Source organism: Calidris pugnax, unplaced genomic scaffold, assembly GCF_001431845.1.
Source record: "Calidris pugnax isolate Ruff unplaced genomic scaffold, ASM143184v1 scaffold63, whole genome shotgun sequence".
Lineage (NCBI taxonomy): Eukaryota > Metazoa > Chordata > Aves > Charadriiformes > Scolopacidae > Calidris > Calidris pugnax.
Genome location: NW_015090852.1, coordinates 9,119,346 through 9,133,764, shown reverse-complemented (window position 1 = coordinate 9,133,764; position 14,419 = coordinate 9,119,346).

Here is a 14,419-nt window from a genome sequence, read left to right as displayed (position 1 = left end):
TGATGAAATATCTTACCATAATTTTCTATTTAATAAATATCTACGTTTTCTTTTAAGTCTTTTCAGACAATATGGTCTCTTCTTTGTACAGGTTTTGGTGTTGGTTTTATTTTTTTAAATACTTCTTGGTAAGATTATTGAAATCATCAGAAACATTCCTAATAATTTCAATGAGTCTGGAATTATTTTGATCAAGTGGAATTTGAAAGTAATCAAACTAATCAAGAAAGCTCTATATCTGGTACCCTAGTGCACTGGAACAGCCATGTCTCCTTCTACATCCCATTAAACATCTACACTCAAAATGCTTGACTCTGACAAATTAATTTTCTTTCAAAAGAATTATTAATAATTATTAATATATTTAAAGCAAGAAATCTTCCAGACAAGTAGTAATGTTCATTATCAGCTGATCATACTTCATACAGCCAGCACCACATCAGGTCATTTTGACATTAACTGTAAACTACTAGTCCAGGGATAATACCTAGTAACACTGGAGCTATGAGTCAGGATGAAAAGGCTTTCAGTGTCACTCATTTACATCTGCAATTCACTCTCTGGTACCTTCTTTCCACAGAGAAAACATTATTGGATACACTTGACCTTCCTCCATTCCTACTGCATGGAAAAGAAATCAGAGGCACTATAATTCAATCTGGCTATAATCCATATACAATGAAGAGGGAAAAAAAGCATTATAATTACAACCCATGCGAGTTAGTTTTCACTACTCTGAATTTGCAGGTTACAATATGATAAAAAACAATTCCTATCATCACCAAACCATGAACTACTATGGAATGGGCCATTCCATAACTATGCCATAAACTAGAGGATTACCTGTGACTGAACTTTGTCATTTACATTATTAAGTTTCCTTACAGTTTAATGTGTTAGTAAAATGCCTACACCTTTGAAAGTAAGCATATCAGAACACAAAAGCACACTAGGGGTAAGACATGGCAAAACATTTCATGGAAAGGAGACACTAAATAACCCCATACTTTGATTTGGTATGTTGGTGGAGGGAATTTTAAAATATCCCCTGGCCATCTATGCAAAAGCAACAGAAAAGTATGATTGTAGGAATTCATTCTATATCTTCCCATTTTGGATTAAATTTCCCCTCAGTATAACAACTTTGGTTCTGTACTGTATACGTTGCCTACATGAGAGGCTTTAGGTAGCTTTTGGTCATTACATGATGCTGTTCCATACTGCAGAGAAGTGGCTAATGAAAAATGACCAGTCATGTTCCAATCCTTGTGCTTCACTTTTATCCTTTAAAGGTTTTCTTAACTGATTTTAGTACAGGACAGGATGGGTCTTAGGAAGGAATGACCTCATGTCACAAGAGACCATGACTTCTCAGGTCATTATGGAGGATTCCCTATGCTGCCAAAAGATAAATCTACATAGACTAATCTGGTTTTTTTCAGCTAACTACAGAAAAGAGGAAATTTAATTTGACAACTAATTTTGAAAAATTACTTTCCTTTAAAAATGTATTTTCCCCTATTTTATTTTTACTTAGGGATAAAGAACACTTAATTTAAATTTATTAGGAAAAAAGTATAGAAAAGGCAGTTACTTTTTACAGATTCCTGATGTATACAGGATGATAATATATAGTACTACCGATATTACTTAAGACCAAGTGGATTGTAAAAACTACTAAGAGCACCAAAAGATAAACTATAATATTGGCTATAAATATAGGTATTTTCCCCTCATGCCCTTAGAGACTATTCTAGTTCTATAGGTTTTTTCTTTTCATTCTGTCACATGTTTATAATTTATTACTAATCTAAGTGTATATACATTTTCAAAGATGTCAAGTTTCAGCATGGCACCTTTCAAAACACAGAACTTTTGTGGAAAGTATCAGGCAGAGAGCAAAGTTCCCATTTTTTTGTGATCAAACTCAGTGGCAGACCTCTCACTGACATAAAATGATCAAGCTCTGTTTCCTAACTTGTTAGTCAATTTGAGTGGTAGATTGAAAGAAGCAGTAAAAACATTAGCACCATATGATTCCCTGAATAATACAGCAATTCACTTTAAAGTTTATTTTCAGCAACATGTTTAGACCCAAATTCTTAAACAAATATGCGTAGGCTGTGTTCATCCTACAATTGTGCCTGTTTTCTCACTTATTCTTCCATTAGTTCTTTAATGCAAGGTTTTGCAAGACTTATGTCTCTAGACAAAAATCTGAACCAATTAAACCCCAAATTTTTATGACTTGGGAATCTGAATATGCAAGAACGAGTTTTGATGAAAAAAACATATGCTGAGTTATGCTTACAGAAGCTGGAAACAGAAATATATCAAGTGACCTGTATGCTTAATCAAAATAGTTACATTTTGGTTTCTAAATTCCAAATAATTACAATATTGACTACTGCACTTTATCACCCATTTCATACCATATTAATATAAAATTCAATACTCGAAGTATTGTACAATCTGAACAAAAGGTGGAAACGGAAGATGTGATCATTACTATAGTACAAGTAGGTATTCTTGCACAATATTTGAGTAAATTTTTCTGTGATCATTGTGCTTTTTTGAATTACTTTGCATACTCTGAATTATTCCTTAGTTCTAACACTGAAAATAAAGTACTTTCAGAAAGTAAAAGCAATACACTACAAAAATCATCAAACAGAGATGTTTGCAAACATGATTTGTCCTAATCACATTTCCCTTCCCCAAGTTTGGAGAATGTTTAGACCTTCTTAAAACAATTGTCCTAAAAGAGAACATGTTTCAATAAGGCAGCAGGGAAAGGGCAGATATCCTTTGGATACCATTGTTTGATCAAATCTATAATTTTGTGTCGCAGGTAGGGCTCTCTCTCTCTCTATATATATATATACACACATATATATACACACACATCAAGCTCTGTCACTAGTTGGACCAGAGCTGTAGTGCCCACAGTGATTGCTGTCACGGTCAATAAAACTCAAAGAACCCCAGGAAATTCCACATTAATCTGGTCTTATTTTACACAATTGTGAAAAAAAAAAAAAAAAAAAAAATCACACAAAGGAACATTCTTCCAGCCAAACTCAAATCAGTGCTGCTCGAAACCACAGAACACACATAAGATCAAATAATGATGACATGGTGTGCACGTATATATTTTTTACACAAGTCTGTGCTTGCTTAGTCTAATTTAAGATAAAATATTGAATAATACCTTTAAATAAACATGAAATATTGGAAGTGACAACAAATACATATGCATTATCATACAGCCCAATAATATTTATCATTATTTCAACTATTCAAGTAGCTCATTTAGAGTTTGAGTGTAGTTAAAACCCAGTCTTCACCTGAGGTGAGCAAAAGAGCCATAGCTCTATGTTAATTCACAAGAAGGAAGCCTTATTCCTAGATGATTGCTTCATCTACATAATAAATTACAGCTGACCAGGGGTCCACTAGGATTGTATAGCATAAGAAGTGGACTGGTTAGTGAAGAATAACCAGATCACACTACTTCCTTAGCTGAAGAAAGAACACCGCAGGTCTGACTGACAGCAGTCCCACACCAAGAACAATTTCTTTCATAGTGAAAAGTTTTGAAGAAAAGTAAAGGATAACAAATTCATATGAATTAAAAATTTAAAACCAAGGATGCTGTGAGTTCTCTCCTTCAGCTGCTGAATGTTAGAGATTTCTGTATATTCAGAGCAATTCTTTTTAAATTCAGATTGCATATTTCCTCTAGGGTCCAGATTCTGAAGTGCTTATTCAGAAATTGGTTTAGGTAAAAGTCCTACTGAAGCTGCTGGGAATTTTATTTCAATTGAGACAGCATAAATATTGAGTGCAGATTTCTGAATCTCATCCTCTAGTGTAATAAACTGTGTAACCTAGAAAGAATGATTGGAGGATCTAGTAAGTAACGAGGCTCTTTTAAGCAATTAATATTATTCTTAGGAAAACACTTACTGTGCTTCCTACAACAATTATTGTCAAGGAAAAATAAAAGAGAATATATTTTAAATATATATATTTTAGATATCTAAATACCTTGAAATTGAAATCTTAAGTCATAAGACTTATCTTGCCATTAAACCAACATCTGCCCATTCTGTTGTCTCTTCTTATTACATTTGTGTGTAATCCAACTTAGTATTCCTCTACTTATGTTATTCACATGTAATCAGACTATAGCACTAAAACTTTTAGATTCCGATAAAGATGTAGACAATTTCATTCATTCTGAATTTTAATGTCCAAAACCCATTGTGTGTTCTTGGAAAATAACCTTAAAAAACTATAAATCTATGACTGAGAGAGGACCTGAACCCAAAAGTAGTTGATCCCCACCATGTGTTCATCATCATAACACACAGATGCACATCTGTAAATTAATTAGGTTGCCTACAAGCTGACTTATAGTACTAGTAGATATGCATGGACAGTGATCTGATAGGTATAAGTTCAGCAGAAAAAGCCTACACTTTAATTCCATTTACCCCTTTGTGATCAAGCAAGAGGAAATCAAAATGCCCCTAACAATTACCTATCAGTCTGCACCCAGCAAGAGAGTAACCTTCACACATCCATGGGGAGGTGTGGATTGTGAGGTATTGCTACAGCCATCCCCCCGCCAGGGTCAGTAGAAGGCACCAAGAGATTTAGGTTCTCTTCCCAGCTCTGCCAGAGATTCCTGTGTAAACTTGTGCAAAGTCACTAAGGGCTGGCAGAACACAACTTTTCTACATATCTCCAGATACTCCCCTACCTGTAAAGCACAAACAATAATACTAGGTTCTAAAGACCAGGCTTATGAGGTTTCACCTACCCCATCTTTTATACCCTCTTCAAATTTTCATTTATTCTTGTCAAGAGGCATTATAGAATACATAAGATGGAGTCATGGGTTAGTATGAATTAATATTCACAATAATGTCTTTCCAAAATACTAATATGACCTCCTGGTACTCTGATATATTCCATGCTAACAGGCCAAGTTGTACAAAAGTTATTCACATGGATAGCAAACCGCAGTCACAATGTCTTTAGTAGGGTTATCAGTATGAGCTTCATATCCAGGCCAGAAGATAACAGTCTGACCCTCTCCATGTACACAGTAAGGTATGTTACAATATAGTCACATAAAGCATAGTAGCTGTGGCAAACTGTTAGGCTGTAGGTAGGAGAATGATTGCTCTAGATATACAGCAGGTATGAAACTCAGGGATATATGTTATCCCTTGTTTTGATAAAACACAGAAAAGTCCACACTTTATAGAATATTGGAAAAAAACTATAGAAATAGCGTTGAAACTTGTAAACTGGCTTTATATTAAACCAGTTCAACATTTTAAATTTAATCATGGAGTTATATGCTCTATCTCCATACTAACTATATAAAAATTAAGAGAAATTCCTCTGTTCATCTTCTCCCCTAATTATTTTGGGGGATTTGGATTCCCAAAGCTAGTTCTTCCCAATGAACAATTGAACTTCAAGGAAAATAATTTGGTAGGAACCATGTGATATCACAGACAGTGAATTTCCTTTGCTTTCCTTGGATCTTCTTAAATCCCTTCTTCCTATGGAAAGATGTAACTCGAAATGGGAAAAGCATGAACAAGAAGCTCAAAGTTCTGCCTGGAACCTCTTAGTTCACTGATGTTCATCTTCCCACCTCCTCGATTGCAATATATGCAACCGATATACTTTCTACTCTGTTTTGTATCTATGCAATCCATAGCAGAGAAGCAGCATACTACTCATCTCCACATGGATTTTTATTCTCACGGAGACTTGGTGCTGCTGTTGGCCCACCCATGTCTGATGGAATCTGTGTTTGAATTAAAAAACTCTGCTTACCTAGCAAAACATAACTGCCTCTTACACATGCTCACTTATTAAATGTGAAATCAAAGAGCATTCTCCAAAGTCATTGCAGGATTTTCTTGGTTCCTCTCCTCCTCCATATAATTTATCTTGAAAGTTATTCAAAATGTAAACTAATGTCAGCATATGGCCAGATATAAACATTCATAGGGCAACTATCATTGCGTCTTCTCTCAGCAGTTGCTCAACTGTTTGCAGTCACTAATCAGCCTGAGCTGGGTTGGAAAGGGAAAGCCCTGGAGAACTTGGTGTGAAACTTGTGAAAAGAGCATACATCATTAGCAAAAATGAGCAGCCAATGCAATCTTACAGGGCAAACCCCATAATTACTGGATCTTTGTCATAATAGTGAGCCTCTTTTACTTTTCTTATATAATGAAGATTTGGGAATACAGACAAGCATAGATTTTGAATAGTATCTTAATAACACAGTTAAATCTGGGATCAGATATCAACAAGAAGATTGCTTTGTGTAAGTCCTTCAACTGAATTAGTCTTTTTCCCTCACACCCAAATATTATGAAGTTTTCAGTCTTTTATTAACATATGATTTGCTGGCATGCTACCACATATAATATTTTAAAGATTATTTCAAAGCCATAACAAATGTAAGGAACATACTCTCTGATGTACATACAATAATTGTAATTTTTTCCATATCATTCATTGATCCATAGGTACAAGTAAAAGAAAGCTATTTTAAGGAGACACTGTGACCAAATATATGGTTGCTGTTCTTAAATCGTCAATAAGTCAGAAATGTAATTCCAATAATTGTCATTAACAAGAAATGCCTACCTTCCAGCCGGAAATCCAACAATTTAGGTTGCTCAGCTCTGGCAAGTATGTATTTTTCAGACCTCTATATTTATTCACTGATATGCTACCAAAGCAATATTGAGCTTACATGTGCATGCACATTTGAGACCAAAGTTGTTATAACTATATTTTATTTAAGAATACTTTTTGGAGAACACAACTGAGAATGTTTTTCTCAGGTCTTTATAAAGGATTTATGTGGTAAGATAATAGCAAAATCATTTCCACCCAACTGCTAATATGACTCTTTAAAACTTACTCTAAAAATATCATTATGCAAGTAACTGCTTAGTAAAAAATTCTTCCCAGTGTTGAGATCATCTCAGCATAGAAAGCAGAAGAGCCATCACAAACATTCACATTGATATCAGCTGTGACCTCTTAGTTGTGGTCTGTAAGGAGCTGGATATAGGCTGGAGAGCACCAGAACACGTTCTTGTCCAACCATCCCCTTCTCTGCTCCTTCCCAGCTCACTTTGATCTAGGCTACTGTAAGATTTGATATTACTTTTGTGGCAGGAAAGAAGAAAAGGTATCTTTATCAGTATCTATAAATGAAGAAATACTAGCAGATTTGATTACTGAGCTATTTTGAAGTACTAGTATTTTACAAGATATTAAAATATTGCTCACATAAAATGGAAGAAAGAGAGCAAGCAAATGTAACAAGCATTTGTTATTTGGACATTCTTGTTTATTTTTCAACAATACTCTGGGGTTTACCTTATCTTGAAAACATTGTAAATATTTTAAGGAAATTAAGCATGCAAAAATACAGCACAAAAATGTCTGATTCTAAACTAAGTGGTATTTTCCTAAAATCATACAGTATTCAAATATTTAAACTCCAACTCCTCTTGAAGTAATTACAGTCTTTTGATTTAGTTTAAAGTAACTCCATTAGGCCTTTTTCTGGTTCATTAAGCAGCAAAAGACTAATCACAGGCTGCCTAGATATGAACCAAAGCTTCCTAAAATATGGGGGCTGTTTCAGAAACAGAACATAAACCCATTTAATCAGGGATGTCTTTCAGGTTACTTAGCATTAGCCTCCCCTATACATCCTTCAATTACATCAGCATCTCTGCTCATTTTAACTGTATGAGAGCTTAAGGACCTGACAGTTTGTGACAGGACTCCAGCTCGGCCCAAGGTTTCAGTTAGGCCTGCCTGGACCTTCTGCCTTTACAGCGTTGACCAACAAGCCTCTAAATTCAGAATAGCAAGATGCTCTTAAAAGTGGCTAGACTGGACTGAGTAGAGAAAGGCCAAAGTGACCGGGGACCAAGCAAAAGAGAAGAGTTTTGTGAACACTGCCACTTGCCAGAGTTTCATGGCTCTGGGCTGGTTCCAGGATCTCTCCCCCATTACAACAGACTGCACAGACTCTCGGTGCATCCTCACAGAAGCTGCAGGTGCCCAGCTCCTTGCTGCCACCTCCCTGCAGATAACAGCAGGATGAGCTTCCCTAGCCAAGGCCATCTCTCAGCCACCCGTGTCTCTTGAAACAAAGGCAACAGCCATGCGGGAAATGCATAACACAAAGGTGTGCATTTGCCCATTGATTTGGCACCCAGAAAAGAAGCATCAGCTGCAAGGACTGCTCAGCTCCCCTTCCCAGATCACACTGTTGGGCCAGATCTACGTGTTTCAAGATGCGGAGAGTACTCCAGGTTTGGCCTCAGGTGGCCACCCGGGCTTGGACAAGGTGGTGGTGGAGGACACCTCAGTGCCCCCCTTCACAAAGTCCTTTTCTGTAACCAGCCCTGCGAGGTGTGCAAGTGAGCCCCAGCACTGCAGGAAGGGTGGAGGGCATGAGCAAGGCACCAGAAGCACCCAGGTCATGGGCTACATAAAGAAAACAGGGTGTTGCAGCACCACTCAAGCAGACTTCTTGAGATGCCCTCACAGATCACAAAAAAAAAAAAAGCAGTTGAACACAGCCATGGATACTAGGTGGTTTCCTCCCATAATATGTGTGTGGAGCCTCTGGGACCCTCTCACCAAGCTGCTGCCACTGAAAACACAAGAAAGCAGCTGAGGAGGTGGACCAGGGTATCTGAGCTGCAGCCAGGCTGATCACCAAGATTCCTTTGGCACCGAGTCCTTTAAGAGAGGGCAGCGTTGATCTAAAGCTGACCCACCTGAACTGTATTAAAAGAGGCAGTCCCAAAATTTATTGCAGAATCAAAGTGATACTAAAATTTTTCATAAGAATATATTTTTTCCCCTTATATCACATATGCTTTCCAGAAAAGACTATTCTTTTTATCCTTCGAATAAAGTTGGTCATTGCCATCTAACTGCAATAATAAATCTTAAATTACTTTTTATATTATGTGTATATAATGCAACTGTGCTGAAGATTTCAGACCAGACCAAACTAGACAGGTGGAAAATTTTTTTTGTGCTGTATATTTTCAAACGTTAATAGTATCATTTACATGCTAAAGAAATAAAATTTTGATTTTACAGAGGCCACTAAGGATTAATTTAATGATTTGGACACAGTTTAGACTGCTTCCCATGGGGACTAAAGGTTAAAAGGTACATCTTACTAAATATTTAAAGATCTTCAACATTTTAGGTGTAGAGCCAACTGATTTCAAGTCCACCATTCTGTTACTTATATAGCAAAGTTTTTACTTGCTTAAAATTTATACTTCTGATCTATACATCCTGAGGTGTTGTAAATGACTGACTTTTTATGCAATGATTTATAATAACACTTTAAACCTTCTGTGGGAAAGTAATGGAAGATTGGCAAGGACGACTGTAAACACGCTCAAGTGACTCGTATGTGGGGTGCTGGAAAATACATCTGTCACACTAATTGTTGCTTAGTTTTGTGTGCTCAACAAGTAGAACATCTGCACTTAGATAACATAGGCCTGAGATGGACTCAGGGGCACCTTATCAAATACGCCTGAGATTCTTGCACTGCTGTTGAAGAGATCAAAGCACAGCAGAAAACTGCCTGCCAGAATCCTTGATATACAGGCCCAAACAGCAAGTGGGAGCTCTCTCGCTCCCTGTCCCCCTTGCTAACAAGGACTCTCTTGCTAATAAGGACTCTCGCTCCACGGTGCCTGCGTCCCCTGCTTGCCTACCTCTGCCCCGGTGCTGCTTCAGAGGTTCCCCGATCCATGAGGTATTGAGATTAAATTTGTTCTTTGCTCTTAATCCATGGTTTTGTGGTTGTTCCTGCGTCCTGCCTTCATTGGCTCACACACCTTCACTTGATGCATTTTCAACATCCTCATTAAATTCCCAAAAACCTTCTATTCCCATCCAGAAGAGAGACAAGGACTTCTCTCTCCAGTAGTATCTTTTGCCTTGCAGTTCAGGATACAGCCCCAATAATAACCAAATGTAGATGTTGAGTAGCTCATTCCAGCAGCTCACAGAAAAGAATGGGTAACGTCTTACTGGTAAATATGCATTCTTGGAGCTTCTGTATACATTGATTAGTTGACATCTGGTATTCCCTCACACTGTCAAAACAGAGCCAGTCCATATGCATGAAGTTCTTGGCAGCAAAGCAACTTTGTAGAGCATCAGGTTTCTTTTTTCTCTCAGATAAATTCTCTTTTCACTATAAGTGATACTTTACAAGAAATCTGTCAAAATACAACTAAACTGAGTCATCTTTGTAAATATCTCCATAGGACATCTTTAGATTAGTTTATAAGGTATGTACAATTAAGTTAAATGTGCAAGCAAGAAATTATCTTCTTGAATATATTCAATGATCTCATAAAACAAGTGGCAAGAATATATGGTCATTCAGGAAAGACATTGAAAGGACAACAGCCCAAAGCGAAAGGCTGCCTGCTACAGTTGATTTCCACCACAGAAAAACATTACCATGTAATGACTAGTATTGATGCTCATTTCCTCAAGGTGCATATGTCTGGTATTTGCTCCATAAGTCTTAGCTCCTTTCAAATGGTACCTTTCTTGATCCATAATATCTCAGACACATCCACTTTTTCAGACTTTGAAGCTTTCATGACTTCTTATTTAGAGACTTTTTGAATAACAAGCTAAAAAGTCTACAATTTAGTCTACCGTGCTTTAATCTTTGTGCAGAATTTAAAGATAATTCTCTTCTTCGCAGAGTTAGAAGTTGTCAGTACTTGGGAGTTACACCTATGCAATTCAAAGGACATAGACCTGTTGGAGCAGGTCCAGAGGAGTGCCACAATCAGAGAGCTGGAGCACCTCTCCTATGAAGACAGGCTGAGGTACTTGAAGCTGTTCAGCCTGGAGAAAAGAAGGTACCAAGGACACCTTACAGTGGCTTTCCAGTACTTAAAGAGGGACTACAGGAAAGATGGGGAGGGACTCTTTATCATGGATGGTTAATCAGTTAATGGTTCTAAACTGAAAGAGGGGGAGATTTATATTAGATATTAGGAAGAAATTCTTTACTATGAGGGTGGTGAGACACTGGAACAGGTTGCCCAGGGAAGTTGTTGATGTCCCATCCCTGGAAGTGTTCAAGGCCAGGCTGGATGGGGCTTTGAGCAACCTGGTCTAGTGGGAGGTGTCCCTGCCCAGGGCAGGGGCATTGGAACTATAAGATCTTTAAGGTTCCTTCCAATTCTATCTGTTCTATGATTCTACAATTCAATTGGTGAACACTGCAGGGCGCCATATTGAGTAACGTACAGGTGAGCTATTTGTAGAGAAAGGTGCCTCTTCAGCAATAACACCATAAACAGAATCTGTCCATCAGAACATATTATCCTATGTGATTTAAAACATATAAATCCACTACAACAGTTCCAAAATCAAGAAAATTTGGCACAGTGCAAAAGTAAGACTTTGCTCTTCTTTAGAAAATCCAGCTGGGTGCATACCTAACTCTCCTAAAAATAGTTCTCTGGTCCTACCGTACCCAAAGCAGCATAAAAACATACTGTCATGTGAAACTGAAGAACAAGTACCTGAGAATTTATATATTAATAATATTCTATGTGTAATAATATATAATACATAATAACAACATAATTTTAGTATGCTGATCTGAAACTTTGATCAAAACTACCACAGTATTTGAAATACAGACATTGTTATTGAATTCTATAGCACGAGTCCATGTAAATTCCCGAATGCTGATTTCCATAAATTTCTGCTCGCAGCAGCCAAAGCCAAAGCTGAGAAACCATCCTTCTATGGCTGAAACACATGGGAAGCCATGCTTTTGGCATAAATTTAACAGGAACAATCATGATGTTTTTAAATCATCTTTAAAATCTGCCAGAAATTAAGGTGATTTAACTTGAATATTTTCATTCTTGCCAACATTTATATATATTCTGGGAGTCACTTTATGAAAAATGGTTTTGATGGAATTTATCATATCAACAAAATTCAGGACATAATCACAGTAATTATCTAAAAATAATTATTAGTAATTAATTTAAGGTTATTTGGTAAAGAGACACTGTTGTTATACTGTGTTTCCTTCTTCTAATCCAGTAGATTTTCATTCTCTTTGTCTTGTCATTAAAATGCATATTTCTAGAATTATTTTTAAAAAAAAAAACATTTTTCTTTAAAAGGAAAAAACACACATAACCATTCTGATTGCCAGCACTTGAGTCAGCTACAATATGTTGTATGCTATACCTTGATAAAGTCCGTGAGCCAGGAACGGCAACAAACAGAATCACAAGTTGAGTCATGAGAGAGAGTTGAAGTGGTTTAAGAGTCTTTTACTTTCAAAAAAAAAAATTAAGCCTGCTTCTAATTTCCTGACTAAAGCCATTGTGATTTGTGGATGGATGGCAGAGCTGGCTTGTAAAGCCAGGTTAATTTGTAGATGGATGGCAGATCTGGCTTGACATTAAATACATCAGGGGGGAAATTAGGTTAGGAAAAAAAAAAATAATCAATGGCTGCTTATGGATACCAAAATCAAAATCAAACTTTTGGGGAATAGAGACATAAGGCAAGCTTCCAAAACTGCCCTATTAAGAACTTCTGGAACTAGAGTTGCCTTTATTTAAACTGCAAGAGAAATATGCCTGCTCCTGTCTTTGGCAGAGGTAACAGCAACATCCACTGGTCATTTTAATTAGTCCCAACTGTGCAATTCCTTTAAAATATAAATTCACTTTAAAGAATAAACAAATACAATCAAAATAGATCTGAATGTTTCTCTACTTATAGCAATAGAAATTAGGAGTACTTCTGTTAAATGCAGGTAGATTATAGCAGATGAAAGCCTGACACGGTCAAACTTGCTATCTGATCAGTAACACTGGAAAAAAATAGAAAAAACAGAACCCCAAAAGACCCACCAAACAACCTCATATGCACAAAACCAAAGCATTACTGATTGAGACTGACAGAAACACCCCAGGAAATCTAGAAATATTTTCATAATAGTTGCTCTAATCTAAATTTACTTATCAGTACTTTGATTTTTTAAGTGTAGTCTGTGGTCAGCCACTGGTAGAGCTGCACTGATCTGATCCTCAAAGGCAAACAGAGTAAACCAGAGTTTGCACTCTATGAGATAAAACTGTGACTGGCTCCAAAAGGGTGAGTCCTAGCTTTATTCCAGATTGTCCTTGCCTGCTTTAGAAATTGAAGTAAAACCATCCTAACTGCTAGCAACAAATACCTAAGATACGAGGGTGTTGATAGGCCTCCAGAAGCAAACTAGACTCAGGATTAGTGGGGGAAAACTCTCCCCCCTTCCTCCCTTTCCAAGTGTTTTCCACAGAAACTGAAACTTTTCTGTCTTTTAAACTCTGTCTTGACATGGATTCTATCCTCCTCATTTTATAGTTCCCCCTTCTCCAGATCTACTGAATAGAGAGAACTCTAAATTTAATCCACTTCTAATCACGTCCAGAATTTAAAGAACATAAAAGGAATCAAAAGACCAACTCTCAATTCTGTGTTACTCAACTTCTCTAAATACAGACACACATTGCAGAAATTGTATGCTCCATGACAAGGATTCAGAATTACTGAGAGCTCAGTCACACATGACAACTCATAACAATAATGTTAGCAACTGAGAATGGAAAGTGTAATCTTTCATATTTGAAATACTGCGCCTATATTCAGCATTTACATTTCATTTCAGTTGCAAAAGAATGTTTTGCAAATTTGTTTTTAAATGACTGTATACTGTGGATATTTCTGTTAAAATATGCTCAAAACTCACATCATTTATGATGAGTGCATTCGTCTCCATGAGAACATAGAAGTATGCACGTTGTGAATGAATAAAAGTACTAAACAATACTTTGCAAATTCAAATTAAATGTTGATTTGAAAAGGATGGGCAAATAAAATGTCATAAGGATCAAGACCTGCTGCTTTTATGATATAATCCTTCCATAAAAATGTGGATTTACTGTTCTGCAAGACATAGATTTCATCAGTGCCTCCATACCAGATAACAGCTGCACATTTAGCATCACTTGCTAGTATTAAAAGATTTTTCAAGCTTTTGAATTCATTTGACAGACTTATTGTTCAATGATGTATTATGTATTCTTCAAATGAAATTGATTAGCAAATCTATCAGATTCATACAATCATTTAATCAGCTCAAATGATCAGTCTTCTCCACAGCCTTCTATCATAGCACTCAGCCACCTGTTGCTTAGTATCTGGGTTAATATCTCAAATTGGATGTGGCAAGTTTTGCTTATCCTACTCCTGAATCTATGTATAAAGGAAG